We start from the raw sequence: 13,712 nt of genomic DNA on the forward strand, positions 1-13,712 counted from the left end.
AGACCTTAGCTAGATGTTTTCCAAATTGGTGTTCTAAATTGTTTTGCATGAAGCCCAACATGCGAATGCTAATCAGTGGTTAGGGCAGGTGTTCATCAAACTGACGCAAATATACAAACGACTGAAACTATGCTTTGTTGAACTGACGTGTTATTGACTCTTTGCTAAAATTGATCTATGTTCACGCCGTGTTTTGTTCTGATGTTTGTGATTATTGCTTTAATGAAAGCTTACCAAAGTTGCCATATTGTGACTATGCTATTATGTTTCTTGGTGTTGAGATTAACGCATTTGCTATTAGATTGTAATTAATAGGGAATATAATTCATAAAATTCCACTAAACAAGGTGTGGTTATTCATGGCTGAAAGGTCATGGTAGCATCTTTAAATTGACTTTGACTAAAGTGAAATGCATTGTTGTGATAAATATTGATGACATTATTGATGTATTGATTGATATATTGATTAGCTATCTCGTCCTACGGTGTCTCTCAACTGGGTCAAAAGATTCATTGGCCTAAAACGAGTCCTGATGTGTAATAAAATATCATAAATATCATAACAGTTCTGGTAGCAGAGCGACGGTTTGGCCCTTTGGGGCCCTAGGACGGAGAATCATTGTTTAAATTGTTTTTCTGAGATAATGCAAATTGGAGGTATGATGTGTTTCTAAATTCACCATGACTTTCCCGGGATCTCGATCCTACCTAAGTGAGTTGGGGATGTTCTCAGCGTCATACTATGTGTGGTGTAGGATTTGCGCTTGCCCAGCTTATGCATTTTGCAGGTGAATTGTGAAGTTTGTGTGAATTTAGGCCAGGTAATGTTGTTTTAGAAGGAGTGGGCGTACTCCGCAGTATGAGAGCAGGGAAGTCCGCGTACTTCATATGAGTGTGGCGCTTTGTGCTCAAAATTATCCACGTGGTTGATTGTTTATGTACGGACCCGTTGTGGTCTAAGACTCCGGAGTATATTGACAAGTCTGGGGGACACTTGGGTTTATGTTGTAATTTGTGCAGTTTAATAGGTCAATCGGGCGTGGTTACAAGTCGAGTTTGAGTCAAATTGTATGTATGAAACCTTCGATGGAGATTTGGCAAGTTCTAAAATGCACTAGGACGAACCATGGACAAGTCGAGAGTAGGATTTGCGGGTCGAATTCTGCTTGCGTATGCGGGTACTGAGAAGGAAAGAGTAGCGGCCGAGGCTTCAAGTGAAATCTCTGTAAAGTTCTAAAGCAAATGTGTTACCCTTCCTGTAGTAAACCGGCAAATTTGTGTTGTTGTTGAAGGTGCTCGCAGTAATTTTGCATTAGTTTGGTGTGAATCCAGTGAGGGGCGGACGAGCTGCAAGACTTTGTCAGCTGCAGTGTGTGAGTGTGACGTCAGTGGTGCCGCGCTGAGATAGGTCAGTTGTCGAGAGGGGTCGCGCACGGATTGGCTGCCGTCCGTGAGAGGCAATAGGTTGAGAAAGGTGGGTGAAGAGTGTCCTGGGAACTAAAGTCACTTTCTGATTAAATACAAATAAGAGAAAACGCAAAAATGAATTTTGTCAAGGCTTTTAAGAGTGCTCTGAAAGGAGATACATACATTGTGGCGAGTGAAGGGGAGCCTACACCGCCTGAGGGAACTCCAGCTTACATAGTTATGGAGGAAAAAGGTGTCGCGCCTTGTTTATGGATGAAACAGTGGCGCAAATTGACAGAAAAAGAGGCATGTTTGGCGTTCCCAGAACATGGGCCGTTCAATACAAGAGTTCTAGAAAATCTAAGGTGGATCTTAAGTGTACAGAAACCACCTCCGAGGCCAGCTCAGTATGAGGCTTAAGCGATTTGGGATTTAATGGCCCTTAAACAGAGACAAGAAAAATTCCAAAGAAGAATAAAAAGAGCAGAAAAGACTTATGTGGAAGCTAGGTGGGATAATGAAAGCAAAATGTGGAGACGGGGAATAGTTGATGGGTTAAAATTATTCTCAGCAATAACACAGGGAGATGAGACACAGGGAAAGAAAGCCACCTGTAAAACAAACAACGACTCTAGTAAGCCTAAAGAACACAAGAGATCTTGGGAAGAAGAAGATGATTCAGATGATGAAGACTTTATGGATTGGATATTACATGATCGCCCGCCACCCTATGCGGTAAGCGATAATGTCCCAAGCACTAGTACGGGTCCTGGGAACCAGACGCAGGAGAAGGGAGTTACTGATACAGCACAGACTAGTTATACGGCTTTGATACATAATGGTGTCAGTGTACCCACTGCGCCAGACATGCAGATACAGTTGCAACCTCCACCGCAGATACAGAAAATCTATCCAGACGTCCAGGTACTAGAGACTACTACAAATCTGATAGTGCTGCCAGACCCGATATATACAAAATCGAGGTTAGTACAGATTGAGTCGACTCCACAATTGCTGCCCCAGCCGCAGCCACAACTGATACCGGGATATAACCCAGCAGCTGGACCTCCCTTAATACCTGCCCCGGCTTCACTAGATCAGACCTTTGGAGTCACTGCTCCACGAGGTTTGAGACCAGGTCAGACACCAGCTGCAATATCATTGCCAATTACTGTTGGTCCACCGGTGCCATTGTATGCACAAGGTAAGCCTGGTGTATGTGATCAGGGAGTAATGGCCCAAGATGTGCTAAGAGGAGGGTCCATAGAAACCCCTCAGTTAATGGCCCCAGGAGAACAAGCGGCTGAAAAACCAAGGTCCTTTATAGACCTTAGCCCAGTTGAAGCACCATTGGAAGCAATAAGACAGGCAGGGCTAGGGGTGTTAACCCCACAGACAATAAGTACGAACGCTTCACAGTCGCCGATGATGCATGCGGGGAACATTTCACTGCAAGGTTTTACAGTTGAATGAGTGGTTAGAAAAGACCTATGCTACGCAAAAGACTACAGTAACAGCAGTAGAACCGGAAAGGTCAGAGAGAGATGATTACCTGAACCTTGTGAGACTGGGTGTGGAAGCTGCTGAATTAGTGGAAGAAACAATGCGGGTGAACAGGCTAGAATCATACACAGAAGCAGAGTTGAGATACCTGTGCCCTAAGATTACTAAAGAAGTAGGCAAAGTGCATCAGAAATTAGCGAACCTGGCAGACAAATATGATATCGACATTAAGAACACTAAACATTTGAAAAGAAGTTACAGGTTAGACTTTGACTCAAAAGACTTCGAGCATATGAGATCTGCCGGAATGAAAGCGCATTTAAAAGAAATACTGCAAAGTGCACAAATCTGGGGAGCATTAGAAAAGTGGGAAGGCAGATGGGCTAAGAAAAGATACAAGGAGAAAGATGACAGCCCAGGAGCTAGTAAAGCCAAAGCTACACCAGACACGGAATCGGTAAAGATACTACCAATGAGAGAAACAGCTGGTGGGGTCTTAATTCATGTACCATGGTCCCGAGGAGACATCCTATCTTTTACTAATGATTATCCCAGGTTGAGGGAGAAACCGATTGAGTGGTACCAACAAACAGATAGGTTTGTGAAGCTTGCAAAGTGTCTCTGGGAAGACTTAAATACCTTGTTTGAGATTATTGTCCCGCCCGACTTATGGCTCGAGTGCAAGAGAGGGGTAGACTGGCCAACTAAAGAGCCGGCAAGGGATAAGGTGACCGGAGCACCCTCTGAGGAGGTGATGAAGTACTTTCATAAAGTGATTGAGTTTTTGAAGCAGAAAGTGTCACTGAAGGTGACTGACTGGCAGAAAATCGACCGGACCTTACAGGAGGTTAAGGAATCAATACATGCTTACTATGAGAGATTGTTGAAGGCATTCAAACATTACAGTGGTACTGAGACCATTGAGCCGAAAGACATGAACCATCTTGTGTTCAGATTTGTTGAAGGGTTGAGACCAGAAGTTAGCCAGATGATTAAGAATCATTTGATTTGTTGGCAAGCAAAGCCGATTGATGAGGTGTTGCAGTATGCGAAATACTGTAGTGACGAAATTGAGCTGAAGCAGAAAAAGATAAAGGAGAAAGTGATGGTGATGCAGATAAGGGCAGCGCAGGCTGGTATGCAGGGAAATGGAATTCAACAGATGATACAGCAGCAACCGCAAGGGAATGGTGTGTTTCAGGCTCAACCAAGAGGTCGAGGTCGAGGTTTTGTGAATCGCGGTCCAGACTTAAATACTGTTGTGGTTCAAAATGACACGCAAGGGATGAAAAAGATGTCGCCATGTCACGCATGCAGGGGCGTGGGGCATTGAAAGTGGGAATGCCCAAATGTGGTGCAAGATGGTGTCGTTCAACAAAGCACTAATGTCAGTGCAATGCAAAATATGAGAGATCCAAAACTGAGAAATCAAAACCCGAACTTCCAAAATAACATGGTTCAGATGCAAGGGTTACAGCCCATGCAGCAAATGCAAATGCCACGTGTTCAGCCAGCGCAAATGCAGCAAGTACAACAGCAGGTTCCCATGGTACCTAGACAGCAAATGCAATTACCAATGGCTTCGATGGGACAGCAACAGGTGATGCTTCCTCAGCAGGTCACAGGTCAGGTGATGAGTCAAAATAATACAGTACAGCAATTCCCATTGCGCGGTGAAGATGGAATGAATGAGGAATGGTCGAATGATAGTTCAGACAGTGAAGAGTGCAGGCTTGCAGCGTCCCTAGAAGTAGATCAGAGGGGACCCTATGTCGAAGGAAAGGTGATGGGTCACAAGGTTTCATTCTTAGTTGATACCGGAGCTAGACGCTCCACGGTCAGGAGTGCAGAAGTTCCGAAAGTGCCACTTTCAGGGCGTACCATAAGGGTTGTCGGAGTAGCAAATCAATACCTGACAAATCCAATTACAGATCCAGTACAAGTTGAGATTGGCAACTTCCAGGGACTGCATAAGTTTGTAGTCTGCGATTCAAGTCCAGTATCCCTACTGGGAAGAGACTTACTGTGCAAGACGAAATGTTCAATTACCTGTTCCAATGATGGAATTGAGGTGCAGACAAACAGTGAAGATGAAGGGGATGATGGTCAGTTCACAGAATTAGAAACAGGACCTGCAAATGAAGATTACCCTTTGATTACATTATTCCCGATGCTTACAGTGATTGCCTTGCCTGCCGAGTTACAGGGAACTGTGACAGAGAAAGTGTGGGATTTGAAAGGAAAAGAAGTGGGACTGATAAAAGGTGTGGAACCAGTTAAAGTACAAGTGAAGCCAAATGCAGTGTTTCCCAGGTGCCACAATATCACATGGCACAAGATGTTTTTATCCAAGTGGCACAAATAATTGCAGACTTTGTAAAGCAAGGAGTCCTGAAGGAAGTGTTGAGCAGCCCTTGTAATTCACCGATAATGGGTCTGAAAAAGCCTTGTGGGAAGGTTCGAATTGTGCAGGACTTGAGAAAAATAAACGAGATTGTGGTAAAGTGTTGCCCCATAGTGCCCAATCCAGCAGTGATTATGTTTCAGGTCCCGTGTGATGCCGAATGGTTCACCGTTGTATACCTGTCACAAGCTTTCTTTTTGATACCTCTTCATGAGGACAGCCAGTTTTTATTCAGTTTCAAATTCCTAGACAAAGTGTACAGTTGGTGCAGAATTCCTCAAGGGTTTTCTGAATCACCGTCCATCTTCAATCAGATATTGAAAAAGGACTTAGTACTGCCTTTCAATTCAACTCTAGTACAGTACATTGACGATTTGCTGATTGCGTCCAGGACAAAAGATGACTGTAAATATGATACAATTGCCTTACTGAATCATTTGGGAAAGAACGAACCTAAAGAGTCACAAAGAAGTTGCAGTACTGTCAGAAAGAGGTAAAATACTTAAGTCACTTGATTGAGAAAGGGTCCAGGAGAATATCGAAGGAAAGAGTGACAGCTATTTTGCAAATGAACCCTCCAACAACCAAAAGGGATGTCAGGATGTTTTTGAGAATGGTGGGCTACTGTCGCCAGTGGATACCCAACTTCTCGATTATCTCAAAACCATTGATAAAGCTGACAGGCAAAGAGATCAAGGATGAGCCGTATACTATAGCTTTATCCAAGGAAGAGCTTGAGTCATTCATGGAATTGAGAGAGTGCATGTGCAGGGCACCAGCTTTGGGTATGCCTGATTATACAAAGCTGTTTCTACTGTTTTGTCATGAACGTGATGCTTGTTCTTTGTCTGTCTTAACACAGGTCCATGGAGGTGCAAACCGCCCTGTAGCATATTTTTCAGCTACCTTGGACCCCGTCGCAGCAGCCTTACCGGGTTGTTTGCGAGCAGTTGCAGCAGTTGGTCAAAGCCTCACGCAGTGTGAAGGCATAGTGATGGGACATCCCTTGACAGTAATGGTTCCTCATTCAGTTGAGATTTTGTTGACTCAAACCAAAACCCAGCACATGACAAATGCCTGTCTTACCAGATATGAGACAGTTATATTTGAGTCACCTAATGTTTCATTGAAGAGATGTACTGTATTGAACCCGGCAACTCTACTTCCTGTTGAGAATACTGAGATTAATAACGAAGAGGAAGTGGAGCATGACTGTCTTAAGGTAACAGAACTATGTACTAAGCCCCGACCTGATATTCAAGATATGCAGTTAAAAGAAAATGACTGCATTATGTTTGTTGATGGATCCTGTTTGAGAGATTCAGTTGGAATGCTGAGAGCCAGTTACGCAGTATGTACCATAGCTGGTATCATCAAGGCTTCCTGGCTTGAGAGAGTGTATTCCGCACAAGTGGCAGAGCTAATTGCCCTTACTAAAGCATGCCATGCAGCTGAAAATCTTGGGGTCACTATCTATACTGACAGCAGATACGGATTTGGAATTGTACATGATTTTGCCCAATTGTGGTCGCAGAGAGGTTTCATGACCTCTTCTGGTTCTCCTGTGAAAAACGGTGAACAAATCAAGGATTTGTTACATGCGATTCAGTTACCTCTTGAAATTGCCGTGGTGAAATGCAATGCTCACGTTAAGTTACAAGACTTTGTGTCCATGGGAAACGGTTATGCAGATCAAGTTGCGAGGTTTTGCGCATTGAACTGTATATCGTTCAAGGATCAGTGGGAATTGTTACCGCAAACTGAAAATGACACATGCTTGAACCTTGCATTAAGGGTGGTTGATACATTAGATGAGCTAAAGACACTACAGGATCGTGCTAGCAAAGAAGAAAAACGCTCTTGGCAAAGAATGCAATGTGTACAGAGGGCTGATGACTTGTGAGTCTCAGAGGAGGGGAAACTAGTTTTGCCAAATAGTCTTCTGTCACAATTTGCTAGGCTCTATCATGGACAGGCTCATCTTGGAAGAGATGCAATGATCAGGTCATTCAAAATCGATTGGACATGCCGCAGAGGTTACCTGTCACAGGTGCATCATCTGTCAACAGATGAATGCCGGAAAAGGGACTGTGGTAACTCTAAGCCACATAGGGAGAGCTGGTGGTCCATTTAGCAAGATGCAAATGGATTTCATTGAAATGCCTGTTTGCGGAGGATTGAAGTATGTGTTGGTGATTGTGTGTGTTTTCAGCCACTGGTTTGAAGCTTACCCCACATGTAGAAATGACAGTCTCACAGTTGCAAAGCTGCTGCTTAGGGATCTAATACCTAGGTTCGGGTTTCCGGTCTCTATAGAATCGGATAGGGGCAGACACTTTGACAATGAGGTGATTAAGCTCTTGTGTGCTGCATTAGACATCGAACAGAAGCTGCATTGTAGCTACTGTCCCGAAGCATCAGGATTAGTAGAGCAAATGAATGGTACTTTGAAATCGAGAATGGCGATGATGTGCACAGCTACCAATATGAAATGGCCAGATGCATTGCCCTTAGTGCTGATGTCAATGAGGAACACCACTGATAAGAAGACAGGACTATCACCACACGAGATCCTTATGGGTAGAGCTATGAGGCTGCCTGCAGTACCTGCAAATGTTCTTGTGAATATCACGGATGATATGGTGTTGGACTACTGCAAAGGCTTGGCTGATGTGATTCGCTCTTTTTCTCACCAGGTGGAAGCTAACACATTGCCACCGATCGGTGATCCAGGTCATACCCTGCAAGCCGGTGACTGGGTGGTTGTCAAGAAGCACGTAAGAAAGTTGTGTTTGGAGCCGCGCTGGAAGGGGCCATATCAAGTAATATTGACAACAACCACTGCTGTGAAATGTGCAGGCGTTCCAAACTGGATTCATGCCAGTCACACAAAGAAGGTAACGTGTCCAACTGATGAGGAACTTTAAGTTTCTGGCTCAACAGTTCTATAGAGGGAGGTTTTAGGGCCCAAAAACAGCCAAGAGGGAACTGAGACTGCAGGAGAGCCCACTGAGAACAGCCTTGTCCCTCAAACAGTAAATGAGTTCGAGAGAGGTGACAATGTGCCTCTCTCAGTAGAGGCAGCAGGAGAACTGAATCAAGGAGAGGTTCTCCCAGAGCCAGACGGATACGGGTTAGAACTTGAACCCGTTACAGATCCAGAAGAAAGAGATCAAAGTACACTGGCATCCCCTGAGCCAGTTGCAGGTCCAGCGAGAGAAAACACCATATTACAAGAGGAGGGTGCTGTTCAGCGTCCTGAAAAGACAAACCGGAAGAAGACGCATGGCCAGAGAAACAGGCTGCAAAAGCAAGAAGCGTATCAAGTGAAACAATAATAGAAGAAACCGACACCACAAGAACAGAAGATCTGAGTGAAGGAGAATTGCAAGGCGAACGCAGACTGAAAAGGAAAAGAACCGCAAATAGAAGGTATGCAGGTCCTGAATGGGCATATGCAACAACATCTGAATGGCAACAATAATTTTTTGCGTTCTGTTTTGATCGAGAAGTACCAGGCCAATACTACGGTACCTGAAGTAACTCAAAGAAAAGACTTTGTTAAAAAAATTGAAAACTGAAAAACTAAAGAAAAGAGACTTATAAATTATTGAATGTGACACTGATAATCTGATTTGACTTTGAGAACCTGATTATGACAAGCTGCTAACCTGATATGACAAAGGGGTCCTGGAGTGAGTGAAACGCTGTAAATACACGCAGAGAGAAAAAGACTTTTGAATCAAGGAAGAAGAAGAAAAAAAGAGTTTTATATCGTCCTCAAGCTGGTTATTGTTCTGCTATCTGATTCTTCACAGACATGGCTTATAATAGAGGTAGTAACAAGAAGAGTAAGGTGTGTGGTTGATTGAGTCTTATATTGGGTATTGTGTGTGCAATAATAATTGTGGGAGTGATTGTGGGAATGCCGTGGTTGGATAAGAAAGTGACTAACCATGCTTCAAAACCTGAGACTACAACATTAGCACTGTGGGAAAAGTTTGAGCAGGATGCAAAATACTTGCATGAAGGAACTAACTCAAAGGGGGAACTTTCCACTGATGTCTTCTATCGCTTACTGAGTGAGTATGTTGAGACCATGGATGTGAAAAACTGTTATGTGTGTACAAAGATTCCTTCATCAGTACAAGAAGGGGTCACTTACCATAGCCTTCCACTAACCTACGGGATAAGTTGTAGCTTGCTATTAACAAGGTTCTATAATCAAGAGCATGTGCAATACTTTTATTCAAATCTGGATGTTGTGTTTTCTTTTGTGCCTGTGATTGAGTTTCTGAACAAGCTAGCTAAAGAGCATAGTATAAAATTAGTGAGAGGTTTCTTTGAACCGACGTTTACATTTGGAACAGCTTATGCACACCGCAACAATCTGACCTGCTTATTGACACCTGTAGAGAAAAGCTTCTTAGATCGCACCGATGATAGACACAAAGCATTAAAAGAAAGATTAGAAAAAGGGTTAGAAAAACGCACATATGCAAATGATTATGCTTACACTGCAATAAAGACGCAAGGCAAACTAGCTATAGATGCATTACATGTAGGAAGGCCTTGTATATATAGGCCAATATCTGAGCAAGACACTTTATTTGTGGGAACGAGTGAATGCAGACATGTGTTTTTGTTTCAGAGTAAATGGACATTCATGTTAAATGGACAGGAACCAGCGATCCCTGGGATTTATTATATCTGTGGACTTAATGCTTATTACTGTCTCCCTAAGGGATGGTATGGGACATGTTATTTGGGAATAGTTTCCCAAAGATTTACCAGATTGATGACTTAAAGCAAATACCTAAAACGTCTGAATTACAACATGTTAGACAAAAACGAGAGACAGCGGCTGCTGTCGTTGGAGACATATTTGGAGCCATAATTCCTTCAGTAGGGGTTATCTTAAACTCCATAAAGATTCAAAAGTTGTCTACTATTGAGGCTAACATGCTGACAGATTTTACAGGGGCTATACTCCTGATGGATACTGAACTTGCTGCGGAAAGAGCTATGACTCTTCAAAATTGGCTTGCTTTAGACATCCTTTTAGCAAAGACTGGCGGAGTCTGCAAGATGCTCAACGAGCCCCATAGCTGCTCATCTATACCTGACAATAGTAAAAAGATTAGAGGTATGCTTACTAACCTAACTAAAGATAGTGCAGATTTGAAAGATTTGAAGGAGCCTGGAGTGTAGGAGAAATTTGGAAAAGGAATTGCCAGAGTAGGGAGCTGGTTTAGCAATATTTGGAATGGAGTACTTGCAAAAATTTTAGGGGGTCTATTAATTGTTCTGGCCTGTCTATTAGGATTGTGGGGAGCATGCAAAATAAATGATAAAATTAAAAGAAATTGGACAAAGAGAAACAAGAGGAACGAGGAAAGTGAAAGGGAGAAAATGTTTAATGAGATTTGGGAGAGTTCACACAAGGGACAAGACGTTGAAATGCGCATTATGCGTAAAGTGAAAAATTAAAGTGAAAGGTTAAAGGAAAGGTTTGTGATGACGAACGTCATCAGAGGAGGGACTGAGAGAACGTAGTTTATATAATCTATATTAACATGAAATGTTTATGAATTAAGGTGTGATACTACCGCATAGAAATTATAATAATGGTAATTTTGCTTAGACGTACTCTTGAATAGTGACCACGATGAGTGGCCACTAATGTATACGTGAACTAATAATGATAATCAAAATGTTTAAATTACGTTTAAATGAGTCTATACTAACATTTGTGTTATTAAATCTGAATTGAAAACCTCATATGCCTTAAGTTAGCATGAGCCGAAGCTTGGCTGCCTGGCTCTCATATTAAATGCATTTTTCTATTTTTCATTGTGCTGACTCACAAGGGGCCATGACCCTGTTTATTCTTTTTCATCGACTTGGAAGATGAATGTAACCATGTTAGATCCGTTCTCACCATCTCCCCTCGTCCACAGACTAAATGTTAAAAGTGAAATGAAACAATGTAGATTAATGTAATGTACAAGGTCATTCAAACCGGTGAAGACAATGGAACTGCTGACCAAAAGATGTGCAAGGAATTACAGAAGGATGAAATCACACCGGACGTGCCACCTCAGAAGACGTCAATTACAAAGACCAATCAAAAACTTGTAAAACAATATGGGGTGAAGATTAGGATTACATAATGCTTATTTGATAGGTTAAAGATAGTGGGGTATAACAAATGTCCAATAGAATTTTGGGGGAATATACATCGAAAAAGGGATAAAAACCCATGTCATGGGAAGTCATTTAGAATTAGGTAGGGAATGCTATTGGTTTTATCCAGAAACTCTTTCACTCTGTTTGGTGATTTGGTGGTTTACTTAAACCATCCTCGCCCTTAGAATTGCCCATTTATACTTTACCTCCTTATGAGGAAAGTGCCCTTCTGCCCCAGAGCTGAGTTCTGACTGATGGCGATTTGACTGATGTCCTGAAGACGAAGACTGAACCTGTGCGCTGAACTAATCCTTGGAGGGTAATTATGACAATGCATTTGTAATTTGTCTGTTTGCTTTTCCTTTCTAGGTACCAACTGCTTGCTTTTGACAGAGACCTTAGCTAGATGTTTTCCAAATTGGTGTTCTAAATTTTTTTGCATGAAGCCCAACATGCGAATGCTAATCAGTGGTTAGGGCAGGTGTTCATCAAACTGACGCAAATAGACAAACGACCGAAACTATGCTTTGTTGAACTGACGTGTTATTGACTCTTTGCTAAAATTGATCTATGTTCACGCCGTGTTATGTTCTGATGTTTGCGATTCTTGCTTTAATGAAAGCTTACCAATGTTGCCATATTGTGACTATGTTATTATGTTTTTTGATGTTGAGATTAACGCATTTGCTATTAGACTCTAATTAATAGGGAATAAAATTCATAAAATTCCACTAACCAAGGTGTGGTTATTCATGGCTGAAAGGTCATGGTAGCATCTTTGAATTGATTAATGACTTTGACTAAAGTGAAATGCATTGTTGTGATAAATATTGATGACATTATTGATGTATTGATTGATATATTGATTAGCTATCTCATCCTACGGTGTCTCTCAACTGGGTCAAAAGATTCATTGGCCTAAAACGAGTCCTGATGTGTAATAAAATATCATAAAGGGACGCGTTAACACAGGTAACACCCCTCCAGGAGCAGCATTTTTGCTGCTCAGCCCACTCTCACCAACTGACCATTCACACTAACCAGGCACTCATCAACATTCTGTGACCTCAAATACACAATGGCTGAGCAGCAGGGAACTGGTAACTAAGGAGAGAATACATACAACAACAAAAAAAGTTCTAGCTGATGCAATAAGAATTTTCAATTCTACGAAGGACACAGAGGCGAAAAAAATGGACTTAACTGGCTGCCGAGCAGCAAAGAAAGAGAAGGCTAAGATAGTGGAGGGGTCTCTTGAGGGGCTGACTTGTTGGGGATTGGTCCATGTGATATACGGACTGTGGTTCATGGGATTTGTATTTTTCATTACAGTTTTTCATATCTGATCAATCAATCAATCAATCAGAATATTTCAAAAGCGCACTACTTACCAGTGAGGGTTTCAAGGCACTGGGGGGAGGGGGGCAGAGGGAGGTGCTGCTACTGCTCGAAGAGCCAGGTCTTGAGGTGCCTTCTGAAGGTGAGCAGGTCCTGGGTCTGTCTCAGGCCAGAGGGGAGGGAGTTCCAGGTTTTGGTGGCGAGGTAGGAGAAAGATCTGCCGCTGGAGGATCTGCGCCGGATGCGGGGGATGGAGGAGAGGGAGAGGTTGGCAGAGTGGAGTTGTCGGGAGGGGGTGTAGAAGCTGAGTCTGCAGTTCAGGTAGGTTGGTCCGGCATTGTGAAGTGCTTTGTGCGCGTTGGTGAGGAGTTTGAAGGTGATCCTTTTGTTGACGGGGAGCCAGTGAAGGTCTCTTAGGTGGGGGGTGATGTGGCTGTGGCAAGGGATGTTGATGATGAGTCGGGCGGAGGCGTTTTGGATGCGTTGCAGAAGTTTGGACGGGATGCCTGCGTAGAGTGCGTTGCCGTAGTCGAGCCTGCTGCTGACGAGGGCCTGAGTTACTGTTTTTCTTGTTTCGGTTGGGATCCACTTGTAGAGTCTGCGAAGCATGCGGAGGGTATTGTAGCAGGAGGAAGAGACAGCGTTGACTTGTTTTGACATGGAGAGGGAAGAGTCGAGGATGAAGCGAGGTTTCGTGGGTGGTCGGTTGGTGTTGGTGGGGTGCCTAGCGTGGCTGGCCACCACGAGTCATCCCAGGCAGAGGGGGCGGGTCCAAGGATGAGAATCTCTGTCTTGTCCGAGTTTAGTTTCAGCTGGCTGCTTTTCATCCAGTCGATGACGGCTTTCAGGCCTTCGTGGAGATTGGTTTTAC

The sequence above is a fragment of the Pleurodeles waltl genome, chromosome 7 (assembly GCF_031143425.1).
Source record: "Pleurodeles waltl isolate 20211129_DDA chromosome 7, aPleWal1.hap1.20221129, whole genome shotgun sequence".
NCBI classification, from domain to species: domain Eukaryota; kingdom Metazoa; phylum Chordata; class Amphibia; order Caudata; family Salamandridae; genus Pleurodeles; species Pleurodeles waltl.